A 14,617-nucleotide genomic window follows, 5' to 3' on the forward strand; every position below is an offset into this window, starting at 1 on the left:
GTGTTATTTTGTTTCATTTTGGTAGGTGGTGTGCCCCAGGATTTTGTAAATGTAGAAAATGTGCCGCGGCTCAGAAAAGGTTGAAAATCACTGCAAGGGTGTGGGAGCTGGATGGAGAGATAGGAAGAAGTGGGAACGTGGGAGAGAGATGGGGAGAGAGAGAGAGAGGATGAGGATGAGGATGAGGATGAGGGAGAGGGAGCAAGAAGGAGAAGGCATGGGAAGGAGGGGATAGGGAGAGGGTGAGCAAGAGGAAGTGAGTGAGGGAAGGAGAGGGAGAGGAGAAGGACTAAGAAGGAAGTTAGACTGTGAACCCCTTGTATTGGAGGCATTTATGTGATTTGAAATATTTTGAAGAGCCCACATTTTTACACAGAATTGGTATTATGCATATATTACTTTCACACTCATTTTCTGCCTCTTAGTAGAATAAGTAAGCCTAAGAGTTTCCTCAGAGCTGATTCAGCTGCAGGTAAGGAATCCCAGGAATACAGAATAAAGGATTAATAAGGAGAAATCATGTTCTACAAAAGAAAACTCATAAACTGGTTATTTTAAAATTTTTTTAAATTAATTTATTTTTTAAGTGAGAGGAAGAGAGAAGAGTGACAAAGAAACAGATTCTGACATGTGCCCCCACCAGGATCCACCTGGCAAGCTCCCTACTGGCGATGCTTGGCCCATCTTGGGTCATTGCTTGGAAACCAAGCTATTTTTAGCGCTCGAGGCAGAGACTCCATGGAACCATCCTTGGCACCCAGGGCCAACTTGCTCAAACCAAGAGCCATGGCTGCAGGACAGGAAGACAGAGAGAGAAAGAGAGAGAGAGAGAGAGAGAAAAAAGTGAGACAGGGAATGGCTACTTCTGTGTGCCCTGACTGGTAATTGAACCTGGATATCCACATGCTGGGCTGACACTCTACCACTGAGCCAACCAGCCAAAGCCAGAACAATATATTTCAATGCTTTTTATTCATTTAGATTAATTTGAGCCGGCATTTTCTAACTTTGCATGCAAAAAATTAGTTCAGGCATAAAAAGAGCTCCATTTTGGCCATCTTAAGTTTGTATTCCTTCTAGTTAAATCTTTCTATTTTTGTTAAGTACTTGCAAGTAAATGCTTTCTATTAATTGAATCCCAACCCTTAATATTTAGTGCTACATTGAGGATTTAATCCCATTTCCCTAAACATTGACAGAACAATTCAAGCTGATATATAGTATAATAATTTAAAGATTCTTTAGGGTGGCCAGTGCTCATGGAGTCAAGTATATACATTGGCCAAACAGTATTACAGAAAAACATCATTCTTTTCTTTGTCATAGGCTTATAAGCATATGTTGACCAATCAGCCAACATTCTCCCCAGGGGCTCTTTTTGGGAATGGACTGTGTGTTACCCATTCTGTTACAAAATCAGAGCAGAAAATTGAAACAGGAACCAGAAACAGAAAAACCAGAGAGGAACCTCTGACCTGTTATGCGATATCGTGACCTGGAACTTCAGCATGCAACCACAAAGATGCCTGCCTGATGTCAGTCAGATAGTTTGTGACAGGGGTCGCTGGAGGATGAAATTAGCAGAACTTCCCTGAATAGATACATACTTGGAACTGCTCAGAAGCACTGTAATCAGATCCTCTAGGACAGTGGTCCCCAACGTTTTTTGGGCCATGGACTGGTTTAATGTCAGAAAATATTTTCACGGACCGGCCTTTAGGGTGGGACGGATAAATGCACAAAATAAAATTATGCAACTGGCGTAAAAACTGTGATATTTTTAAATATAATTGTTGAACTTACGAGACAAGCATCAAGATTAAGTCTTAGATGTAACAGAGGGAATCTGGTCATTTTTTAAAAATAAAACATCGTTCAGACTTAAACATAAATAAAATGGAAATAATGTAAGTTATTTATTCTTTCTCTGCAGACCGGTACCAAATGGCCCACAGACCGGTACTGGTCCACGGCCCGGGGATTGGGGACCACTGCTCTAGGATCTCCTAATCTGGGCAACCAACACAACAAGCACGCCCCCCCCACACCACCACCACCAGGGACATTCTACAGAATCTCTGGGATTTATCTGAATCTTGTGTAGGGTCCCCTCTAGGGTGCTAGAAATAAGTTATGGTACTACAACCGGTCTGGGGTTTGGGTCACTCACCGCTGCAATAACCAGTAAGCAGAGTCTAGGTCTGAAAGGGAAACAGGCATCTTTAATCAAGATTGCCAGCAACTTGAGAACTGGTCGTATCCTAGCCCAAAGCCTGCCTTACAATCATGGTTGTAAAGGCTGATTATATACTTTTTCAAGGGAGGTTAGTACAATGGTCTTTATGAGGTTAATCCTGGAGGAGTCCTGAGGCTGGACAGCAGGTTCCTGGAATCCTAATAATCTCTTTTTTGGGAGGTCAAGGTTGTTCCAATCCAATCACAGTCTTTACTGCTTCTTGGACTCAGTATTTCTTTATCTGCATTCTTGTCACTGGGAATTGTGTCCTTGGAGCATGGAGGTAGGGGGCTTAGATACCATCTAGCTATGGAGCTCCTGGGCCTGGGGCACAGAGGTGGATTGCCTGCAGCCTCATGAAATCATCTAGGCCTTTTCAATTATCCAGCTCCTGGAATAAAGTTTTTACTTACATAAATCATTAATCCTATTTATTGTAGCTAAAAGGTACTATTACTAAAGCTATTGTACATTTCTAACCCTGAGTTCTCCTATCATTAGGGCACACCTTCAAAGCTCGGGCAGTTTAGGACACTTTTAGCCTCCATTCTTCTTTCATTTCTTCCTTGCACAGGACCTCAAAGTCAGCTAGAGCTAAGAGTTTGGGGCCCTCTCAGGTCTTCTAGGTCATTTGGAATATGTGAGACCTTTTAAAAGTTCCCTGTGGACATCTCATTCCCCAGATCTTTCTTTTAAGTTTTTGGCCAGGCTCTTTTTTGTCCTAGCAGTCAGTATTGCAGCCTTAGTATCAATTGTCACTGCTTGTTTTCCACTAATGCTCTGGGGCTAGGGTTTTGAGCTCTGAGACAGGTCAAATAATGACCACATCCTTTGAATGGGGCTTTTCCACATAGCTGCATTCAGGTCAAATGATGCAAATGCTCCCAGTTCTGGATGGAACTTTCTGAGGATTTCCAGTCCCAGCCTACTTCCTCTTGTTGCTTGCAACAAGGACACCTGATGGAGGAGACCAAAGACACTCAGACAATTTAATAGAGGAAGGAGAATTTATTAGAAGCCTATGAAGTACATGTGATTAGTAGCACCATAGCACGAGCTCCCTGAATTAGATTTTCTTACAGGTTATAGACCTTTACAGTATCCAAGCAATGGGTATGTGATTTCTTTAAGGTTTCCCAGGACTCAAGGAGAGAGAGGGGGAGAGGGAGTTTTGGTGGGTCAATGAGTGGGAAGGGGTTTCTGAATCATTCCTCGTAGCTACAAACAGATCCTGCTTTTCTTGCTTTGTGTTGCCAGCAGCTCCAGGCAACCATTTAGAGAACTATGGGATGTAGTTAATTTATAACTGGCTGACTCAGTTATCCCTTCTCCTTTCCCTCGTATTCTTCTGGTTTCTCCCCTCTCAAGGGAGAAGGGAGGCTTGCTCCTTCCTCACTCAGGTGGTTGCAAGGCTTCTGGTTTTCAAGGCTACTGCACAGTTGAGAAGGAGGTGTCAACATAAAAATCTTTCAAACTTGTAAGAAATTTTAATGAGTTTATTTGAGCCAAACTGTCAACAATTAATGGGACATAAAGTTTCAATGAATTGAGAAAATGTTCCAGAAAATGGTGGTCTCACCACTTATTTTATCCATCAGAATCAGAGGGAAAGATATAAAGGATTATGAAATCCATAGGTGATAGATTAGGGAGGTTAGGAGAAAGGAAAGTGGGGAAATCTCTAGGATGGTATAAAAAGTAAAAATGTATATACTGAAACTTCTCTTATATAGGCAGGTATAAAATAGTTAACAGCGATTAACATGATAACAATAACAATGAGGGGGATCTATTGGCTTCTGCTCTGGTGGGGCGGCTGCCCTGAGGAGGGCAGGACAAGATTACCTGCATATTATGAGATACCATTATTGTAGATGCAAAAGATGACAGACTGGCTAAATTGAAGTAATCATTGACCTTTGTTAGAGAAAAATACCACCTGAGGACGTGACTACTGTCCCAGTTTTTGCCAGCCAGGTGTCTCTGGGACTGGCTATCCTCATGCAGTGGGACATACTACGCAGTTTGTAAAGTGGTTCATTCGATATGTGTCCTTGAGACTACTCTTCACACAATTCAGAGGGTTCTACTAGAACTAGCCCAGTTTTGCTTCCAGAGGAAAGACATGCTGTAAGGCTAATAGTGGCTGCTGCCTTGGCCATGCAAGTTCACATCGGATACGGGCAGATAGTAAAAGAACTGTGGAGCCAGAAAATGGCGGGCCATTCCATTTATTAAAGTCTCCTAACGAGCAAACATGCAGGGAAGACTTCCCTTCTCTTGGAGCGCCCAACCCCCAACTCACCTCTGCTGCTCCAGACTCCTCCTCCTCCAGACTCCTCCTCCAGACTCCTCCTCCAGACTCCTCCTCCAGACTCCTCCTCCAGACTCCTCCTCCAGACTCCTCCTCCAGACTCCTCCTCCAGACTCCTCCTCCAGACTCCTCCTGTACTCACCAGCTAAACAGGCGGGGTAGAAATACCCCTACTTCTGCAAACAAAAGCAAATGATTGCTCCTCCCCATGGAGGCAGACAGTCTGCAATTTACAATATACCGTCCTGAGGGCACGTACCCTCAGCCCTCCATAGACTACACACCCATGGCACTGCCCCAATACAAGCGAGAAACCTAAAAACATTTGTTACAAAATTGTTTGCCCAGCACATGCACTGAAAACAAGTTGCAGTTCAAAGCATAGGCAATATTTATTCACTCACAGATGCAGAGATGCTCGTTTAGGAAGGGGCCCCATTGGTAATGCTCCTCTGGGTGGCATCTGGTTCAGGATCTGGTCTGATGTGGAGACATGCCACTCTGTGTTAGAGGCAAGACAACTGACTGCGGTTCAGGGGCCCCGTGCTTATGAACCTTTACATGCAGCACTTCTCGCCATATGGCTATCACAAATCAGAGAAACATCTGGATATTGCCAGGGTTCGCTCTTATCACTTCTTTGCACTCCTTGCTTGGCTGTTTGCCTGGCATGTAAATATTTATAGTTTCACTTTGTATTCATTTCAATTGTTTACAAGTTTTCCTATTAATATTTCCACAACTTATTTTCCTATATTTACTATAACATTCACCCCTTGGTTCCAACATCCTATGTAGTTGAGGGGGCACACTATATTTTGTCTTTATTATTTCTAAATATACACAAAGAATATTTATCACACATAATCACCTCAATATTAGTACAAACAAGCAAATAAACATTATAATTTCTTTCACTCTAGTCCAAATGGATGTGAAGGTATGAATACCCTGTTCAGTATAGTATGCAGTGTTCAGTAAATTCCATGTGGGTTTACAACTCAATGTTGAGATTATAGATCCCACAGTCTATAAAATTACATGGTTTACCAAGTCCTTTCGCATCATGGTCTAGGATGATGCTCATGCTGTTAGGTATTAGTCTCAGTTCCCTTATGATGTCTTGTTCTTGTCATGCTTTAGAGATGTTTTTTAGTTTCAATATGGATTACTTCAAGTTTTTGTAGGTTTCTTTGTAGCGTTTTTCCGTTTATATGTTCTTCCTATAGCTCACTGAACGTGGTTATCAGTAAATATTTCAGTGTGTTGTGAACTACATATAAGTAGATGGTTTTTCCATTGTTTGTCACATTCATGGTGTCAGTGATTAGTTTGCAGGTGTCTATAATGTTGTCCATTGTCCAATTCCCTGAGTTCGCAGTGTGGTCTCAGTAGGTCAAGTTGGTGTTGCAGTGTACAAAGCCGAAATTTCCTAGATTGTAAAATTCTTCCCTCGGGGTGGTTTCCACCACGGGTAAGTAAAAAGTTTATGTCTAGCTGCTGTGTGGTTATGTATGTGTTTTTTGTCCATGTTATTAGCTGTTCTGGTTTCAAGAAATAAGGTTTCTCGTATAACAAATTGCTTACTGGTATTACATGTTTACCATTATCTAGTCTGTGTGGTAAAGGTATAGTGTGGAATCCTAATAGTGTTGTGCCTCCTGCTATAGTCTTTATAGTGAATTCAGATAGTGACATTATGCATCCTTCTGGTCCTGTGGGTTCTAATAATGCTAAATTTTGTGTCCAGAGGGGTGAGTACCTTCTCCACTCACCATTATGTCTCTAATATTTCTTAGTGCAAATGTTAGTTGGTCTTGGGTTCTTTGGCAGGCTGTTAGTAAAACTAGGTTTTGTGTGAAATTTCTTAGGCCTTGTATATCAGCGACCAGGTAATCTATTCTTTCTTTGGATGCTTTTTCCAATACTTGTATTTGTATCTGCATGTGTGTTGTTATGTCAGTTACAGTTGTGAAATGTTTCCAGAGTAAGCCTAGAGTTTGTCCATAGTCTCTCTTGTTAGTTTTAATTCTGCTAGTTTTGTTGTGATCTTGCTGATTTTGACTATGTTGTATACTGATATGGTAATGCTAAGGCTGATACTCCAATAGCTGCTGCTTTTAGGAATTGTAAAAGTTTTCTTTCTCTGTTTATGTCTATTCTGTTTGGTACTATGATCTAGTAGTCTATATTTTTATTTTTTTATTTATATTTATATTTTATATTTATTAATTTTAATTCATTGTGTTAACATAGATTCAAGTGTCTCAATCAATATAACACCCTTACTCCCCCACCCACATGTCCCTCATTACACCCCCATTCCCCCCTCCCCCTAACTCCCTCTCCCTTCCCTCTGGGATTTGCTGTCCTGTTATCTGTATCTATGTGTTATGTATCAATATATATAATTTTACTAATCCCTTCGCCTTCTCTGATCCCACCCCCTCATCCTCCTTTCCTCTGACAGCTGTCCCTCTGCTCCCTGTGACCCTGTCTCTATCCTGATACTCCATTCACTTTGTTCATTAGATTCTACATATAAGTGAGATCATACGATATTTTTCTTTCCCTGCCTGGATTATTTCACTTAGCATAATAATCTTCAGGTTTCATCCATGCCATCACAGAAGGTAAGATTTTCTTCTTTTTCACAGCCATGTAGTATTCCATTGTATATATGTACCACAATTTTTTGTTTTTTGTGTGTGTGACAGAGACAGAGAGAGGGACAGATAGGGACAGACAGACAGGAAGGGAGAGATATAAGAAGCATCAATTCTTCATTGCGGCACCTAAATTGTTCATTGATTGCTTTCTCATATGTGCCTTGACCCAGGGGCGGGGGGCTACAGCAAACCGAGAGACCCCTTGCTCAAGCCAGCAACCTTGGCCTCAAGCTGGTGAGCCTTGCTCAAACAGATACGCCTGTGCTCTGGCCAGTGACCTCAGGGTTTTGAACATGGGTCTCTGTGTCCCAGTCCAGTGCTCTATCCACTGTGCAACCATCTGGTCAGGCTGTACTCCATTTTTTAAATCCACTTGTCCACTGACAGACACTTGGGCTATTTCCAGATCTTGGCTATTGTGAACAATGCTGCCATAAACATGGGGGTGCATATCTTCTTTTGAATCAGTGATTTGGTATTTTTAGGTTATATTCCTGAAAGCGGGATGGCTGGGTCAAAAGGCAGTTCCATTTTTAATTTTTTGAGGAAACGCCATACTGTTTTACACAGTGGCTGCACAAGTCTGCATTCCCACCAGCAGTGCAGGAGGGTTCCCTTTTCTCCACACCCTCGTGAGCACTTATTGTGTGTTGATTTGTTAACAAGCACCATTCTGACAGGTGTGAAGTGGTATCTCATTGTGCATTTCTCTGATGATTAGCAATGTTGAACATTTTATCATATGCCTATTGGCCATTTATATGTCTTCTTTGGAGAAGTGTCTATTCCAGGGATGGGGAACCTATGGCTCATGAGCCAGATGTGGCTCTTTTGATGGCTGCATCTGGCTCGCAAACAAATCTTTAATAAAAAAAATAATGTTAAAAATATAAAACATTCTCATGTATTACAATCCATTTCTTACTGCTCATGTTCCATGGTTGTGGGTGGCTGGAGCCAATCACAGCTGTCCTCCGGGACAACACCAAATTTTTATTGGATAATGTGTAATGTACACGGGTCGTTGTATGGCTCTCACAGAATTACATTTTTTTTTTTTCCTGAAGCTGGAAACGGGGAGAGACAGTCAGACAGACTCCTGCATGCGCCCGACCGGGATCCACCCGGCATGCCCACCAGGGACGAAGCTCTGCCCACCAGGGGGCGATGCTCTGCCCCTCTGGGGCGTCGCTCTGCTGTGACCAGAGCCACTCTAGCACTTGGGGCAGAGGCCAAGGAGCCATCCCCAGCGCCCGGGCCATCTTTGCTCCAATGGAGCCTTGGCTGCGGGAGGGGAAGAGAGAGACAGAGAGGAAGGAGGGGGGTGGTGGAGAAGCAAATGGGTGCTTCTCCTATGTGCCCTGGCCGGGAATCGAACCCAGGTCCCCCGCACGCCAGGCCGACGCTGTACCGCTGAGCCAACTGGCCAGGGCCCAGAATTACATTTTAAAATATGTGGCGTTCATGGCTCTCTCAGCCAAAAGGTTCCCGACCCCTGCTCTATTCAGTTCCTTTGCCCATTTTTTAATTGGATTGTTTACCTTCCTGGTGTTGAGTTTTAGAAGTTCTTTATAAATTTTGGTTATTAACTCATCAGATGTGTTGGCAAATATGTTCTCCCATTATGTGGGTTTTCTTTGTATTTTGTTCATGGTGTCCTTTGCTGTGCAAAAGCTTTTTAGTTTAATGTAGTCCCATTTGTTAATTTTGTCCTTTATTTCACTTGCTCATGGGGATAAATAGGCAAAAATATTGCTACAAGAGATATCGGAGAGTTTACTCTCTATGTTTTATTCCAAGATGTTTATGGTTTCACGATTTACCTTTAAGTCTTTTATCCATTTTGAGTTTATTTTTGTGAATGGCATAAGTTGGTGGTCTAGTTTCATTTTTTTTTGCATGTACCTGTCCACTTTTCCCAACACCATTTATTAAAGAGACTGTCTTTACTCCATTGTATGCTCTTACTTCCTTTGTCAAATATCAATTGTCCAATATCAATTGTCCATACAGGCAAGGGTTTATTTCTCGGTTCTCTGTTTGGTTCCATAGATCTGTATGCCTGTTCTTATGCCAATACCAAGCTGTTTTGAGTACAATGGGCTTGTAGTATAACTTGATATCAGGAAGTGTGATACCTGCCACTTTGTTCATCATTTTCAAGATAGCTGAGGCTATTCGTGTTCTTTTTTGGTTTAATATAAATTTTTGGAATATTTGTTCTGTATCTTTGAAGTATGTATGCTATTGGTATTTTAATATGAATTGCATTGAATTTATAGATTGCTTTGGGTAGTATTTTTACTGTAATTTTAATACATAATAATTTTATGTATTAAATAATTTTAATTTTATTTTACATAGTAATTTTAATGATGTTTTTTTTTCTATCTATAATCACATTATATGCTTCCACTTGTTTGTATCTTCCTTGATATCTTTTTTCAATGTCTTATAATTTTCTGAGTACAAGTCTTGTACCTCCTTGGTTAAATTTACTCCTAGACTTTATTTCTTTTTTGTTGTTGCAAAAGTGAAGGGTATTGTTTCCTTAATTTCTCTTTCAGACAGTTTATTGTTGGTGTATAAAAATGCCACTGTTTTCTGAAAATTAATTTTATATCCTGGCACCTTGACAAATCCATTCATCAGGTTTAGTAGTTTTTTGACTGAGACTTTAGGGTTTTCTATATATGGTATCATGTCATCAGCAAATAATGATAGTTTTACTTTTTTTCCAATTTGGATGCCTTTTTCTTCTTCTTCTTGTCTGATTGCTGTGGCTAGGATTTCCAAAACCGTGTTTAATAAGAATGATGAAAGAGGGCACCCCTACCTTGTTCCTGATCTTAAGGGGATTGCCTTATTTTTTTTAAAGACTTGATTCATTTTAGAGAGGAGAGAAGGAGAGAGAGAGAGAGAGAGAGAGAGAGAGAAGAGAGGAGGAGCAGGAAGCATCAACTCTTATATGTGCCTTGACCAGATAATCCCAGGGTTTTGAATCGGCGACCTCAGCGTTCCAGGTCAACGCTTTATCCACTGTGCCACCACAGGTCAGGCTTAAGGGGATTGCTTTTAATTTTTGCCCATTGAGTATGATGTTGGCTGTTGGTTTATCATAGATGGCCTTTATTATGTTACAGTATGTTCCCTGTGTTCCCACTTGGCTGAGCATTTTGATCATAAATGGGTGCTGGGTTTAATCAAATGCTTTTTGTGCATCTATTGATACAATCATGTGATTTTTATTCTTTTGTTTATGTGATGAATCACATTTATTGATTTGCAAATATTGTATCAGCCTTGCCTTCCTGGAATAAATCCCACTTGATCATGCTATATGATGTTCTTGATGTATTACTGGGTCTGGTTTGCTAATATTTTGTTGAGAATTTTAGCATCTATGCTCATCAGGGATATTGGTCTATAATTTTCTTTCTTTGTAGTGTCTTTACCTGGCTTTAGAATGAGGATAATGTTTGCCTTATAAAAGGAGCTTGGAAATCTTTCTTCCTCTTGAGTTTTTGAAATAACTTGAGAAGGATAGGTGTTAGTTCTTCTTTGAATGTTTAGTAAAATTTGCCTGCAAAGCCACTTGTTCCAGGACTTTTGTTTTCTGGGTGTTTTTTGAGAACTGTTTCAATTTCATTTGTTGTAATCAGTCTGTTTAGGTTTTCTGATTCTTCCAGATTGAATTTTGGAAGATTATATGTTTCTAGAAATTTATCCATTTTACATAGGTTGTTCAATTTTTTGGCATTTAGATCTCTACAGTATTTTCTAACATCCTTTGTATTTCTGCAGTGTCCGTTGTTACTTCTCCACTTTCATTTTTAATTTTATTTCAGTCTTCTTTTTTTCTTGATGAGTCTGGTTAGAGGTTCATCAATCTTGTTTACCTTTTCAAAGAATCAGCTGTTGGTTTCATTGATCTTTTGTATTGTTTTTTTAGCCTCTATGTCATTTATTTCTGTTCTGATTTTTATTATTTCTTTTCTTCTACTTCCTCTGGACTTTATTTGTTGTTCTTTTTCTAGTTCTTTTAGGTACAGGGTTAAGTTGTTTATTTGAACTTTTCCTTGCTTCTTAAGGTATGCCTGTAATGCTATGAACTTCCCTCTCAGGACTGCTTTTGCTGTGTCCCATAGATTTTGAGTTGCTGTAAGTTCATTTTAATTTGTTTCAAGAAAATTGTAGATTTCTTCCTTGATCTCATTGTTAACCCATTCATTATTTAATAACATGCTATTTAGCCTCCAAGTGTTTGAATGTTTTTCAGTTTTTCTATTGTAGTTGATTTCTAGTTTCATGCCATTGTGTTCAGAGAAGATGCTTGATATGATTTCAATATTCCTAAATTTATTGAGCCTTGTTTTGTATCCTAACATGTGGTCTGTCCTAGAGAATGTACCATGAGCACTTGAAAAGAATGTATATTCTGTTGCTTTAGGATGAAGGTTCTGAAGATATCAATTGAATCCAGTTGATCAAGTGTGTCATTTAAGGCTGCTGTTTCTTTGTTAATTTTCTGTCTGGAGGATCTATCCATTGATGTTAGTGGGGTATTAAAATCCCCTTCTATTATAGTATTGCTGTTGATCTTGCACTTTATGTTCAAAAAAATCTTCTTTATATATTTAGGTGCTTCTTTATTAGGCACATATATATTTACAATGGTTATATCCTCCTGTTGGATTGCTCCCTTTATCATTATGTAGTGACCTTCTTTATCCCTTACTATATAGCCTTTGTTTTAAAGGCTATTTTGTCAGATATAAATATTGCTATCCCAGCTTTTTAAAAATTTCCATTTGCATGAAATACATTTTTCCATCCCTTCTCTTTCAGTCTATGTGTATCGTTTGTTCTGAGGTGGGGCTCTTGTAGACAGCATATGTAAGGGTCTTGTTTTCTTATCCATGCAGCTACCCTGTGTCTTTTGATTGGGGAATTTAATCCATTTACTTTTAAGATTATTATTAATATGTACTTATTTATTGCCATTTTACTCTTTAAATCTACAATCCTCTTTTTCCTGATTTCTTTTTATCCTTTGTTCTTTTTACAGCAGGCCCCTTAACATTTCTTGCAGTACTAGTTTTGTTGTAATGAATTCCTTAAGTCTTTTTTTTTTTTTTTTTTGGTCTGGGAAGCTTTTTATTTCTCCTTCAATTTTAAACGATAGCCTTGCTGGATAAGAAGTCTTGGTTGTAGGTTCTTGTTTTGCATCACTTTAAATATTTCATTTTGGGGGGGGGATTTTTCTGAAGCTGGAAATGGGGAGAGACAGTCAGACAGACTCCCTCATGCGCCCGACCGGGATCCACCCGGCACGCCCACCAGGGGTGACGCTCCGCCCACCAGGGGGCGATGCTCTGCCCCTCCGGGGCATTGCTCTGCCACGACCAGAGCCACTCTAGTGCCTGGGGCAGAGGCCAAGGAGCCATCCCCAGCGCCCGGGCCATCTTTGCTCCAATGGAGCCTTGGCTGCGGGAGGGGAAGAGAGAGACAGAGAGGAAGGGGGGGTGGAGAAGCAAATGGGCGCCTATCCTATGTGCCCTGGCCGGGAATCGAACCCGGGTCCCCCGCATGCCAGGCCGATGCTCTACCGCTGAGCCAACCGGCCAGGGCCACTTTGACTATTTCTTGACAGTCCCTTCTGGCCTCAAGTGTTTCTGTTGAAAGGTCAGGTGTCATCCTTATGGGGCTCCTCTGGGGTAATTAACTGCTTTTCTCTTGCAGCTTTTAGTATTCTTTCTTTTTCTCTTAACTTTGGCATTTTAATAATGATGTGCTTGATGCAGGCCTCCTTGGATTCCTCTTTAATGAGACTCTGTGCTTCTTGAATTTGTTTGACTTTTTCTTTCATCAATTTAGGGAAATTTTCAGCTATGATTTCTTCAAACAGGTTCTCTATTTCTTTGTTTATTCTCTTCTCCTTCAGGAACTCCTAAACTGCAGATGTTGTTCCTCTTCATGTTGTCACAGAGCTCTCTTAGTTTCCTCAGCCTTTTTGCACCTCTTTTCTTTTTGTTGCTCTACTTCTGTGCTTATGTTTATCTTGTCTTCTAAATCACTGATTTGATCATCTGCTTCATTCAGCCTGCTGTTGATTCCTTCTAGTGTAGTCTTCATTTCTGATATTGTATTTGTCATTTCTGACTGCTTCTTTTTTTATGATTTCGATGTCCTTTTTGATGCTTGCTATTTCTTTATTTAAGTTCTCATTATGACCATTCATTGTTGCTCTAAGATCTTTGAGCATTTTAAAAATCATTATTTTAAACTGCATCTGGTAATTTGGTTACTTCCATTTCATTTAGTTCTTTTTCTGGGGATTTCTCTTGTTTATTCATTTGGATCATATTTCTTTGCCCATTTTGTCTGTGTGCTGTCTGACTTTGAAATTTGTTGTGGTGTCTGTATGAAGAAGATGGGCTTGGTGGTCCTGACCGCCAGGCCACCTGTTTTCCTTGCTCTAGGAATGCTTCTTGTGGGTAGTATTTTTCCTTCTGTTGTATGTGGGTATTGAATGTAGTTGGTCCTCTTGTAGGTGCAGTTATCCCTTCAGGCTGTCTGGCACTAAGGATCAACCTTGATCATGTGTATTAGATACTGTGCAGTGTCTGGCCTGTTGGGAATATTTATTTTCCACAATGTCTGGTGCCTGCTGAACCACTTCTTTGGGTGTGCTGCTTGTGTAGCTTGCTGAGTCTAGGGTTGCTGCTTTCTGCCACCCACTTTCTGCCACCCGGTGTTGGCTCTAGATCTTCTTCGGTTGGCATCAGCTGTTGTTTGCAACATGCTTTGGGCTACCTGTCTGCAGCTACTGCACTTTTTACTGTTTATGTCTGCGTTTTCTGTTCCTGGGTAGTGTGGGAGGGACCAACTTTTGTATAACGATTAGCTTCCTCCTGCTTAGAGATTACAGAAGCTCTGTAAAAGCCCCAAGCTCTGTAAAATTTGTCCAGACTTTTCAGCTGCTCCTTCTCCTCTTGCAGCTGCCTGGTCTTCCCACAGAGTCTTCTGTAGTAATACTGTAGTGTGGGCTCAGTCTGGCCTAACCCAGCTAACCCTTCTACAGGTTGCAGCTGAGGTTGTGAATACAACGTCAGTGGTGTCTTGGTCAGGATCTTAGTATGGGGAATGTGGCCCCTCCTCCAGAGCTTAATCCCTCAGCCACCGCTGGATACTCAAAACTTATTTCTCCCCAACAAGGTGAGCAGCAGGTTCAAACTAAGTTTGGCTGACAGTCCCCTCTGCATAAGTTCTTTCAGCTGGTGAGATCCTGGTCTCAGGGAGGAAGAGTGAGAGAGTCCTCTCCTGGGGCTGAGTGAGCCCCAAAGGTGGCTAAGCCCATCAACCAGATCCAACAATAGACTCACAGAGACCCACACG

The 14,617-nt window shown here is 40.9% G+C and overlaps 1 protein-coding gene across 1 annotated transcript in view; it reads left to right on the forward strand.

Moving 5' to 3' along the window:
- USP18 (ubiquitin specific peptidase 18) overlaps positions 1 to 14,617 on the forward strand; it is a 71,757-nt gene that overhangs the window by 33,922 nt on the left and 23,218 nt on the right. The gene's annotated exons all lie outside the window — the stretch shown is intronic.

Source organism: Saccopteryx bilineata, chromosome 6, assembly GCF_036850765.1.
Source record: "Saccopteryx bilineata isolate mSacBil1 chromosome 6, mSacBil1_pri_phased_curated, whole genome shotgun sequence".
NCBI classification, from domain to species: Eukaryota; Metazoa; Chordata; class Mammalia; order Chiroptera; family Emballonuridae; genus Saccopteryx; species Saccopteryx bilineata.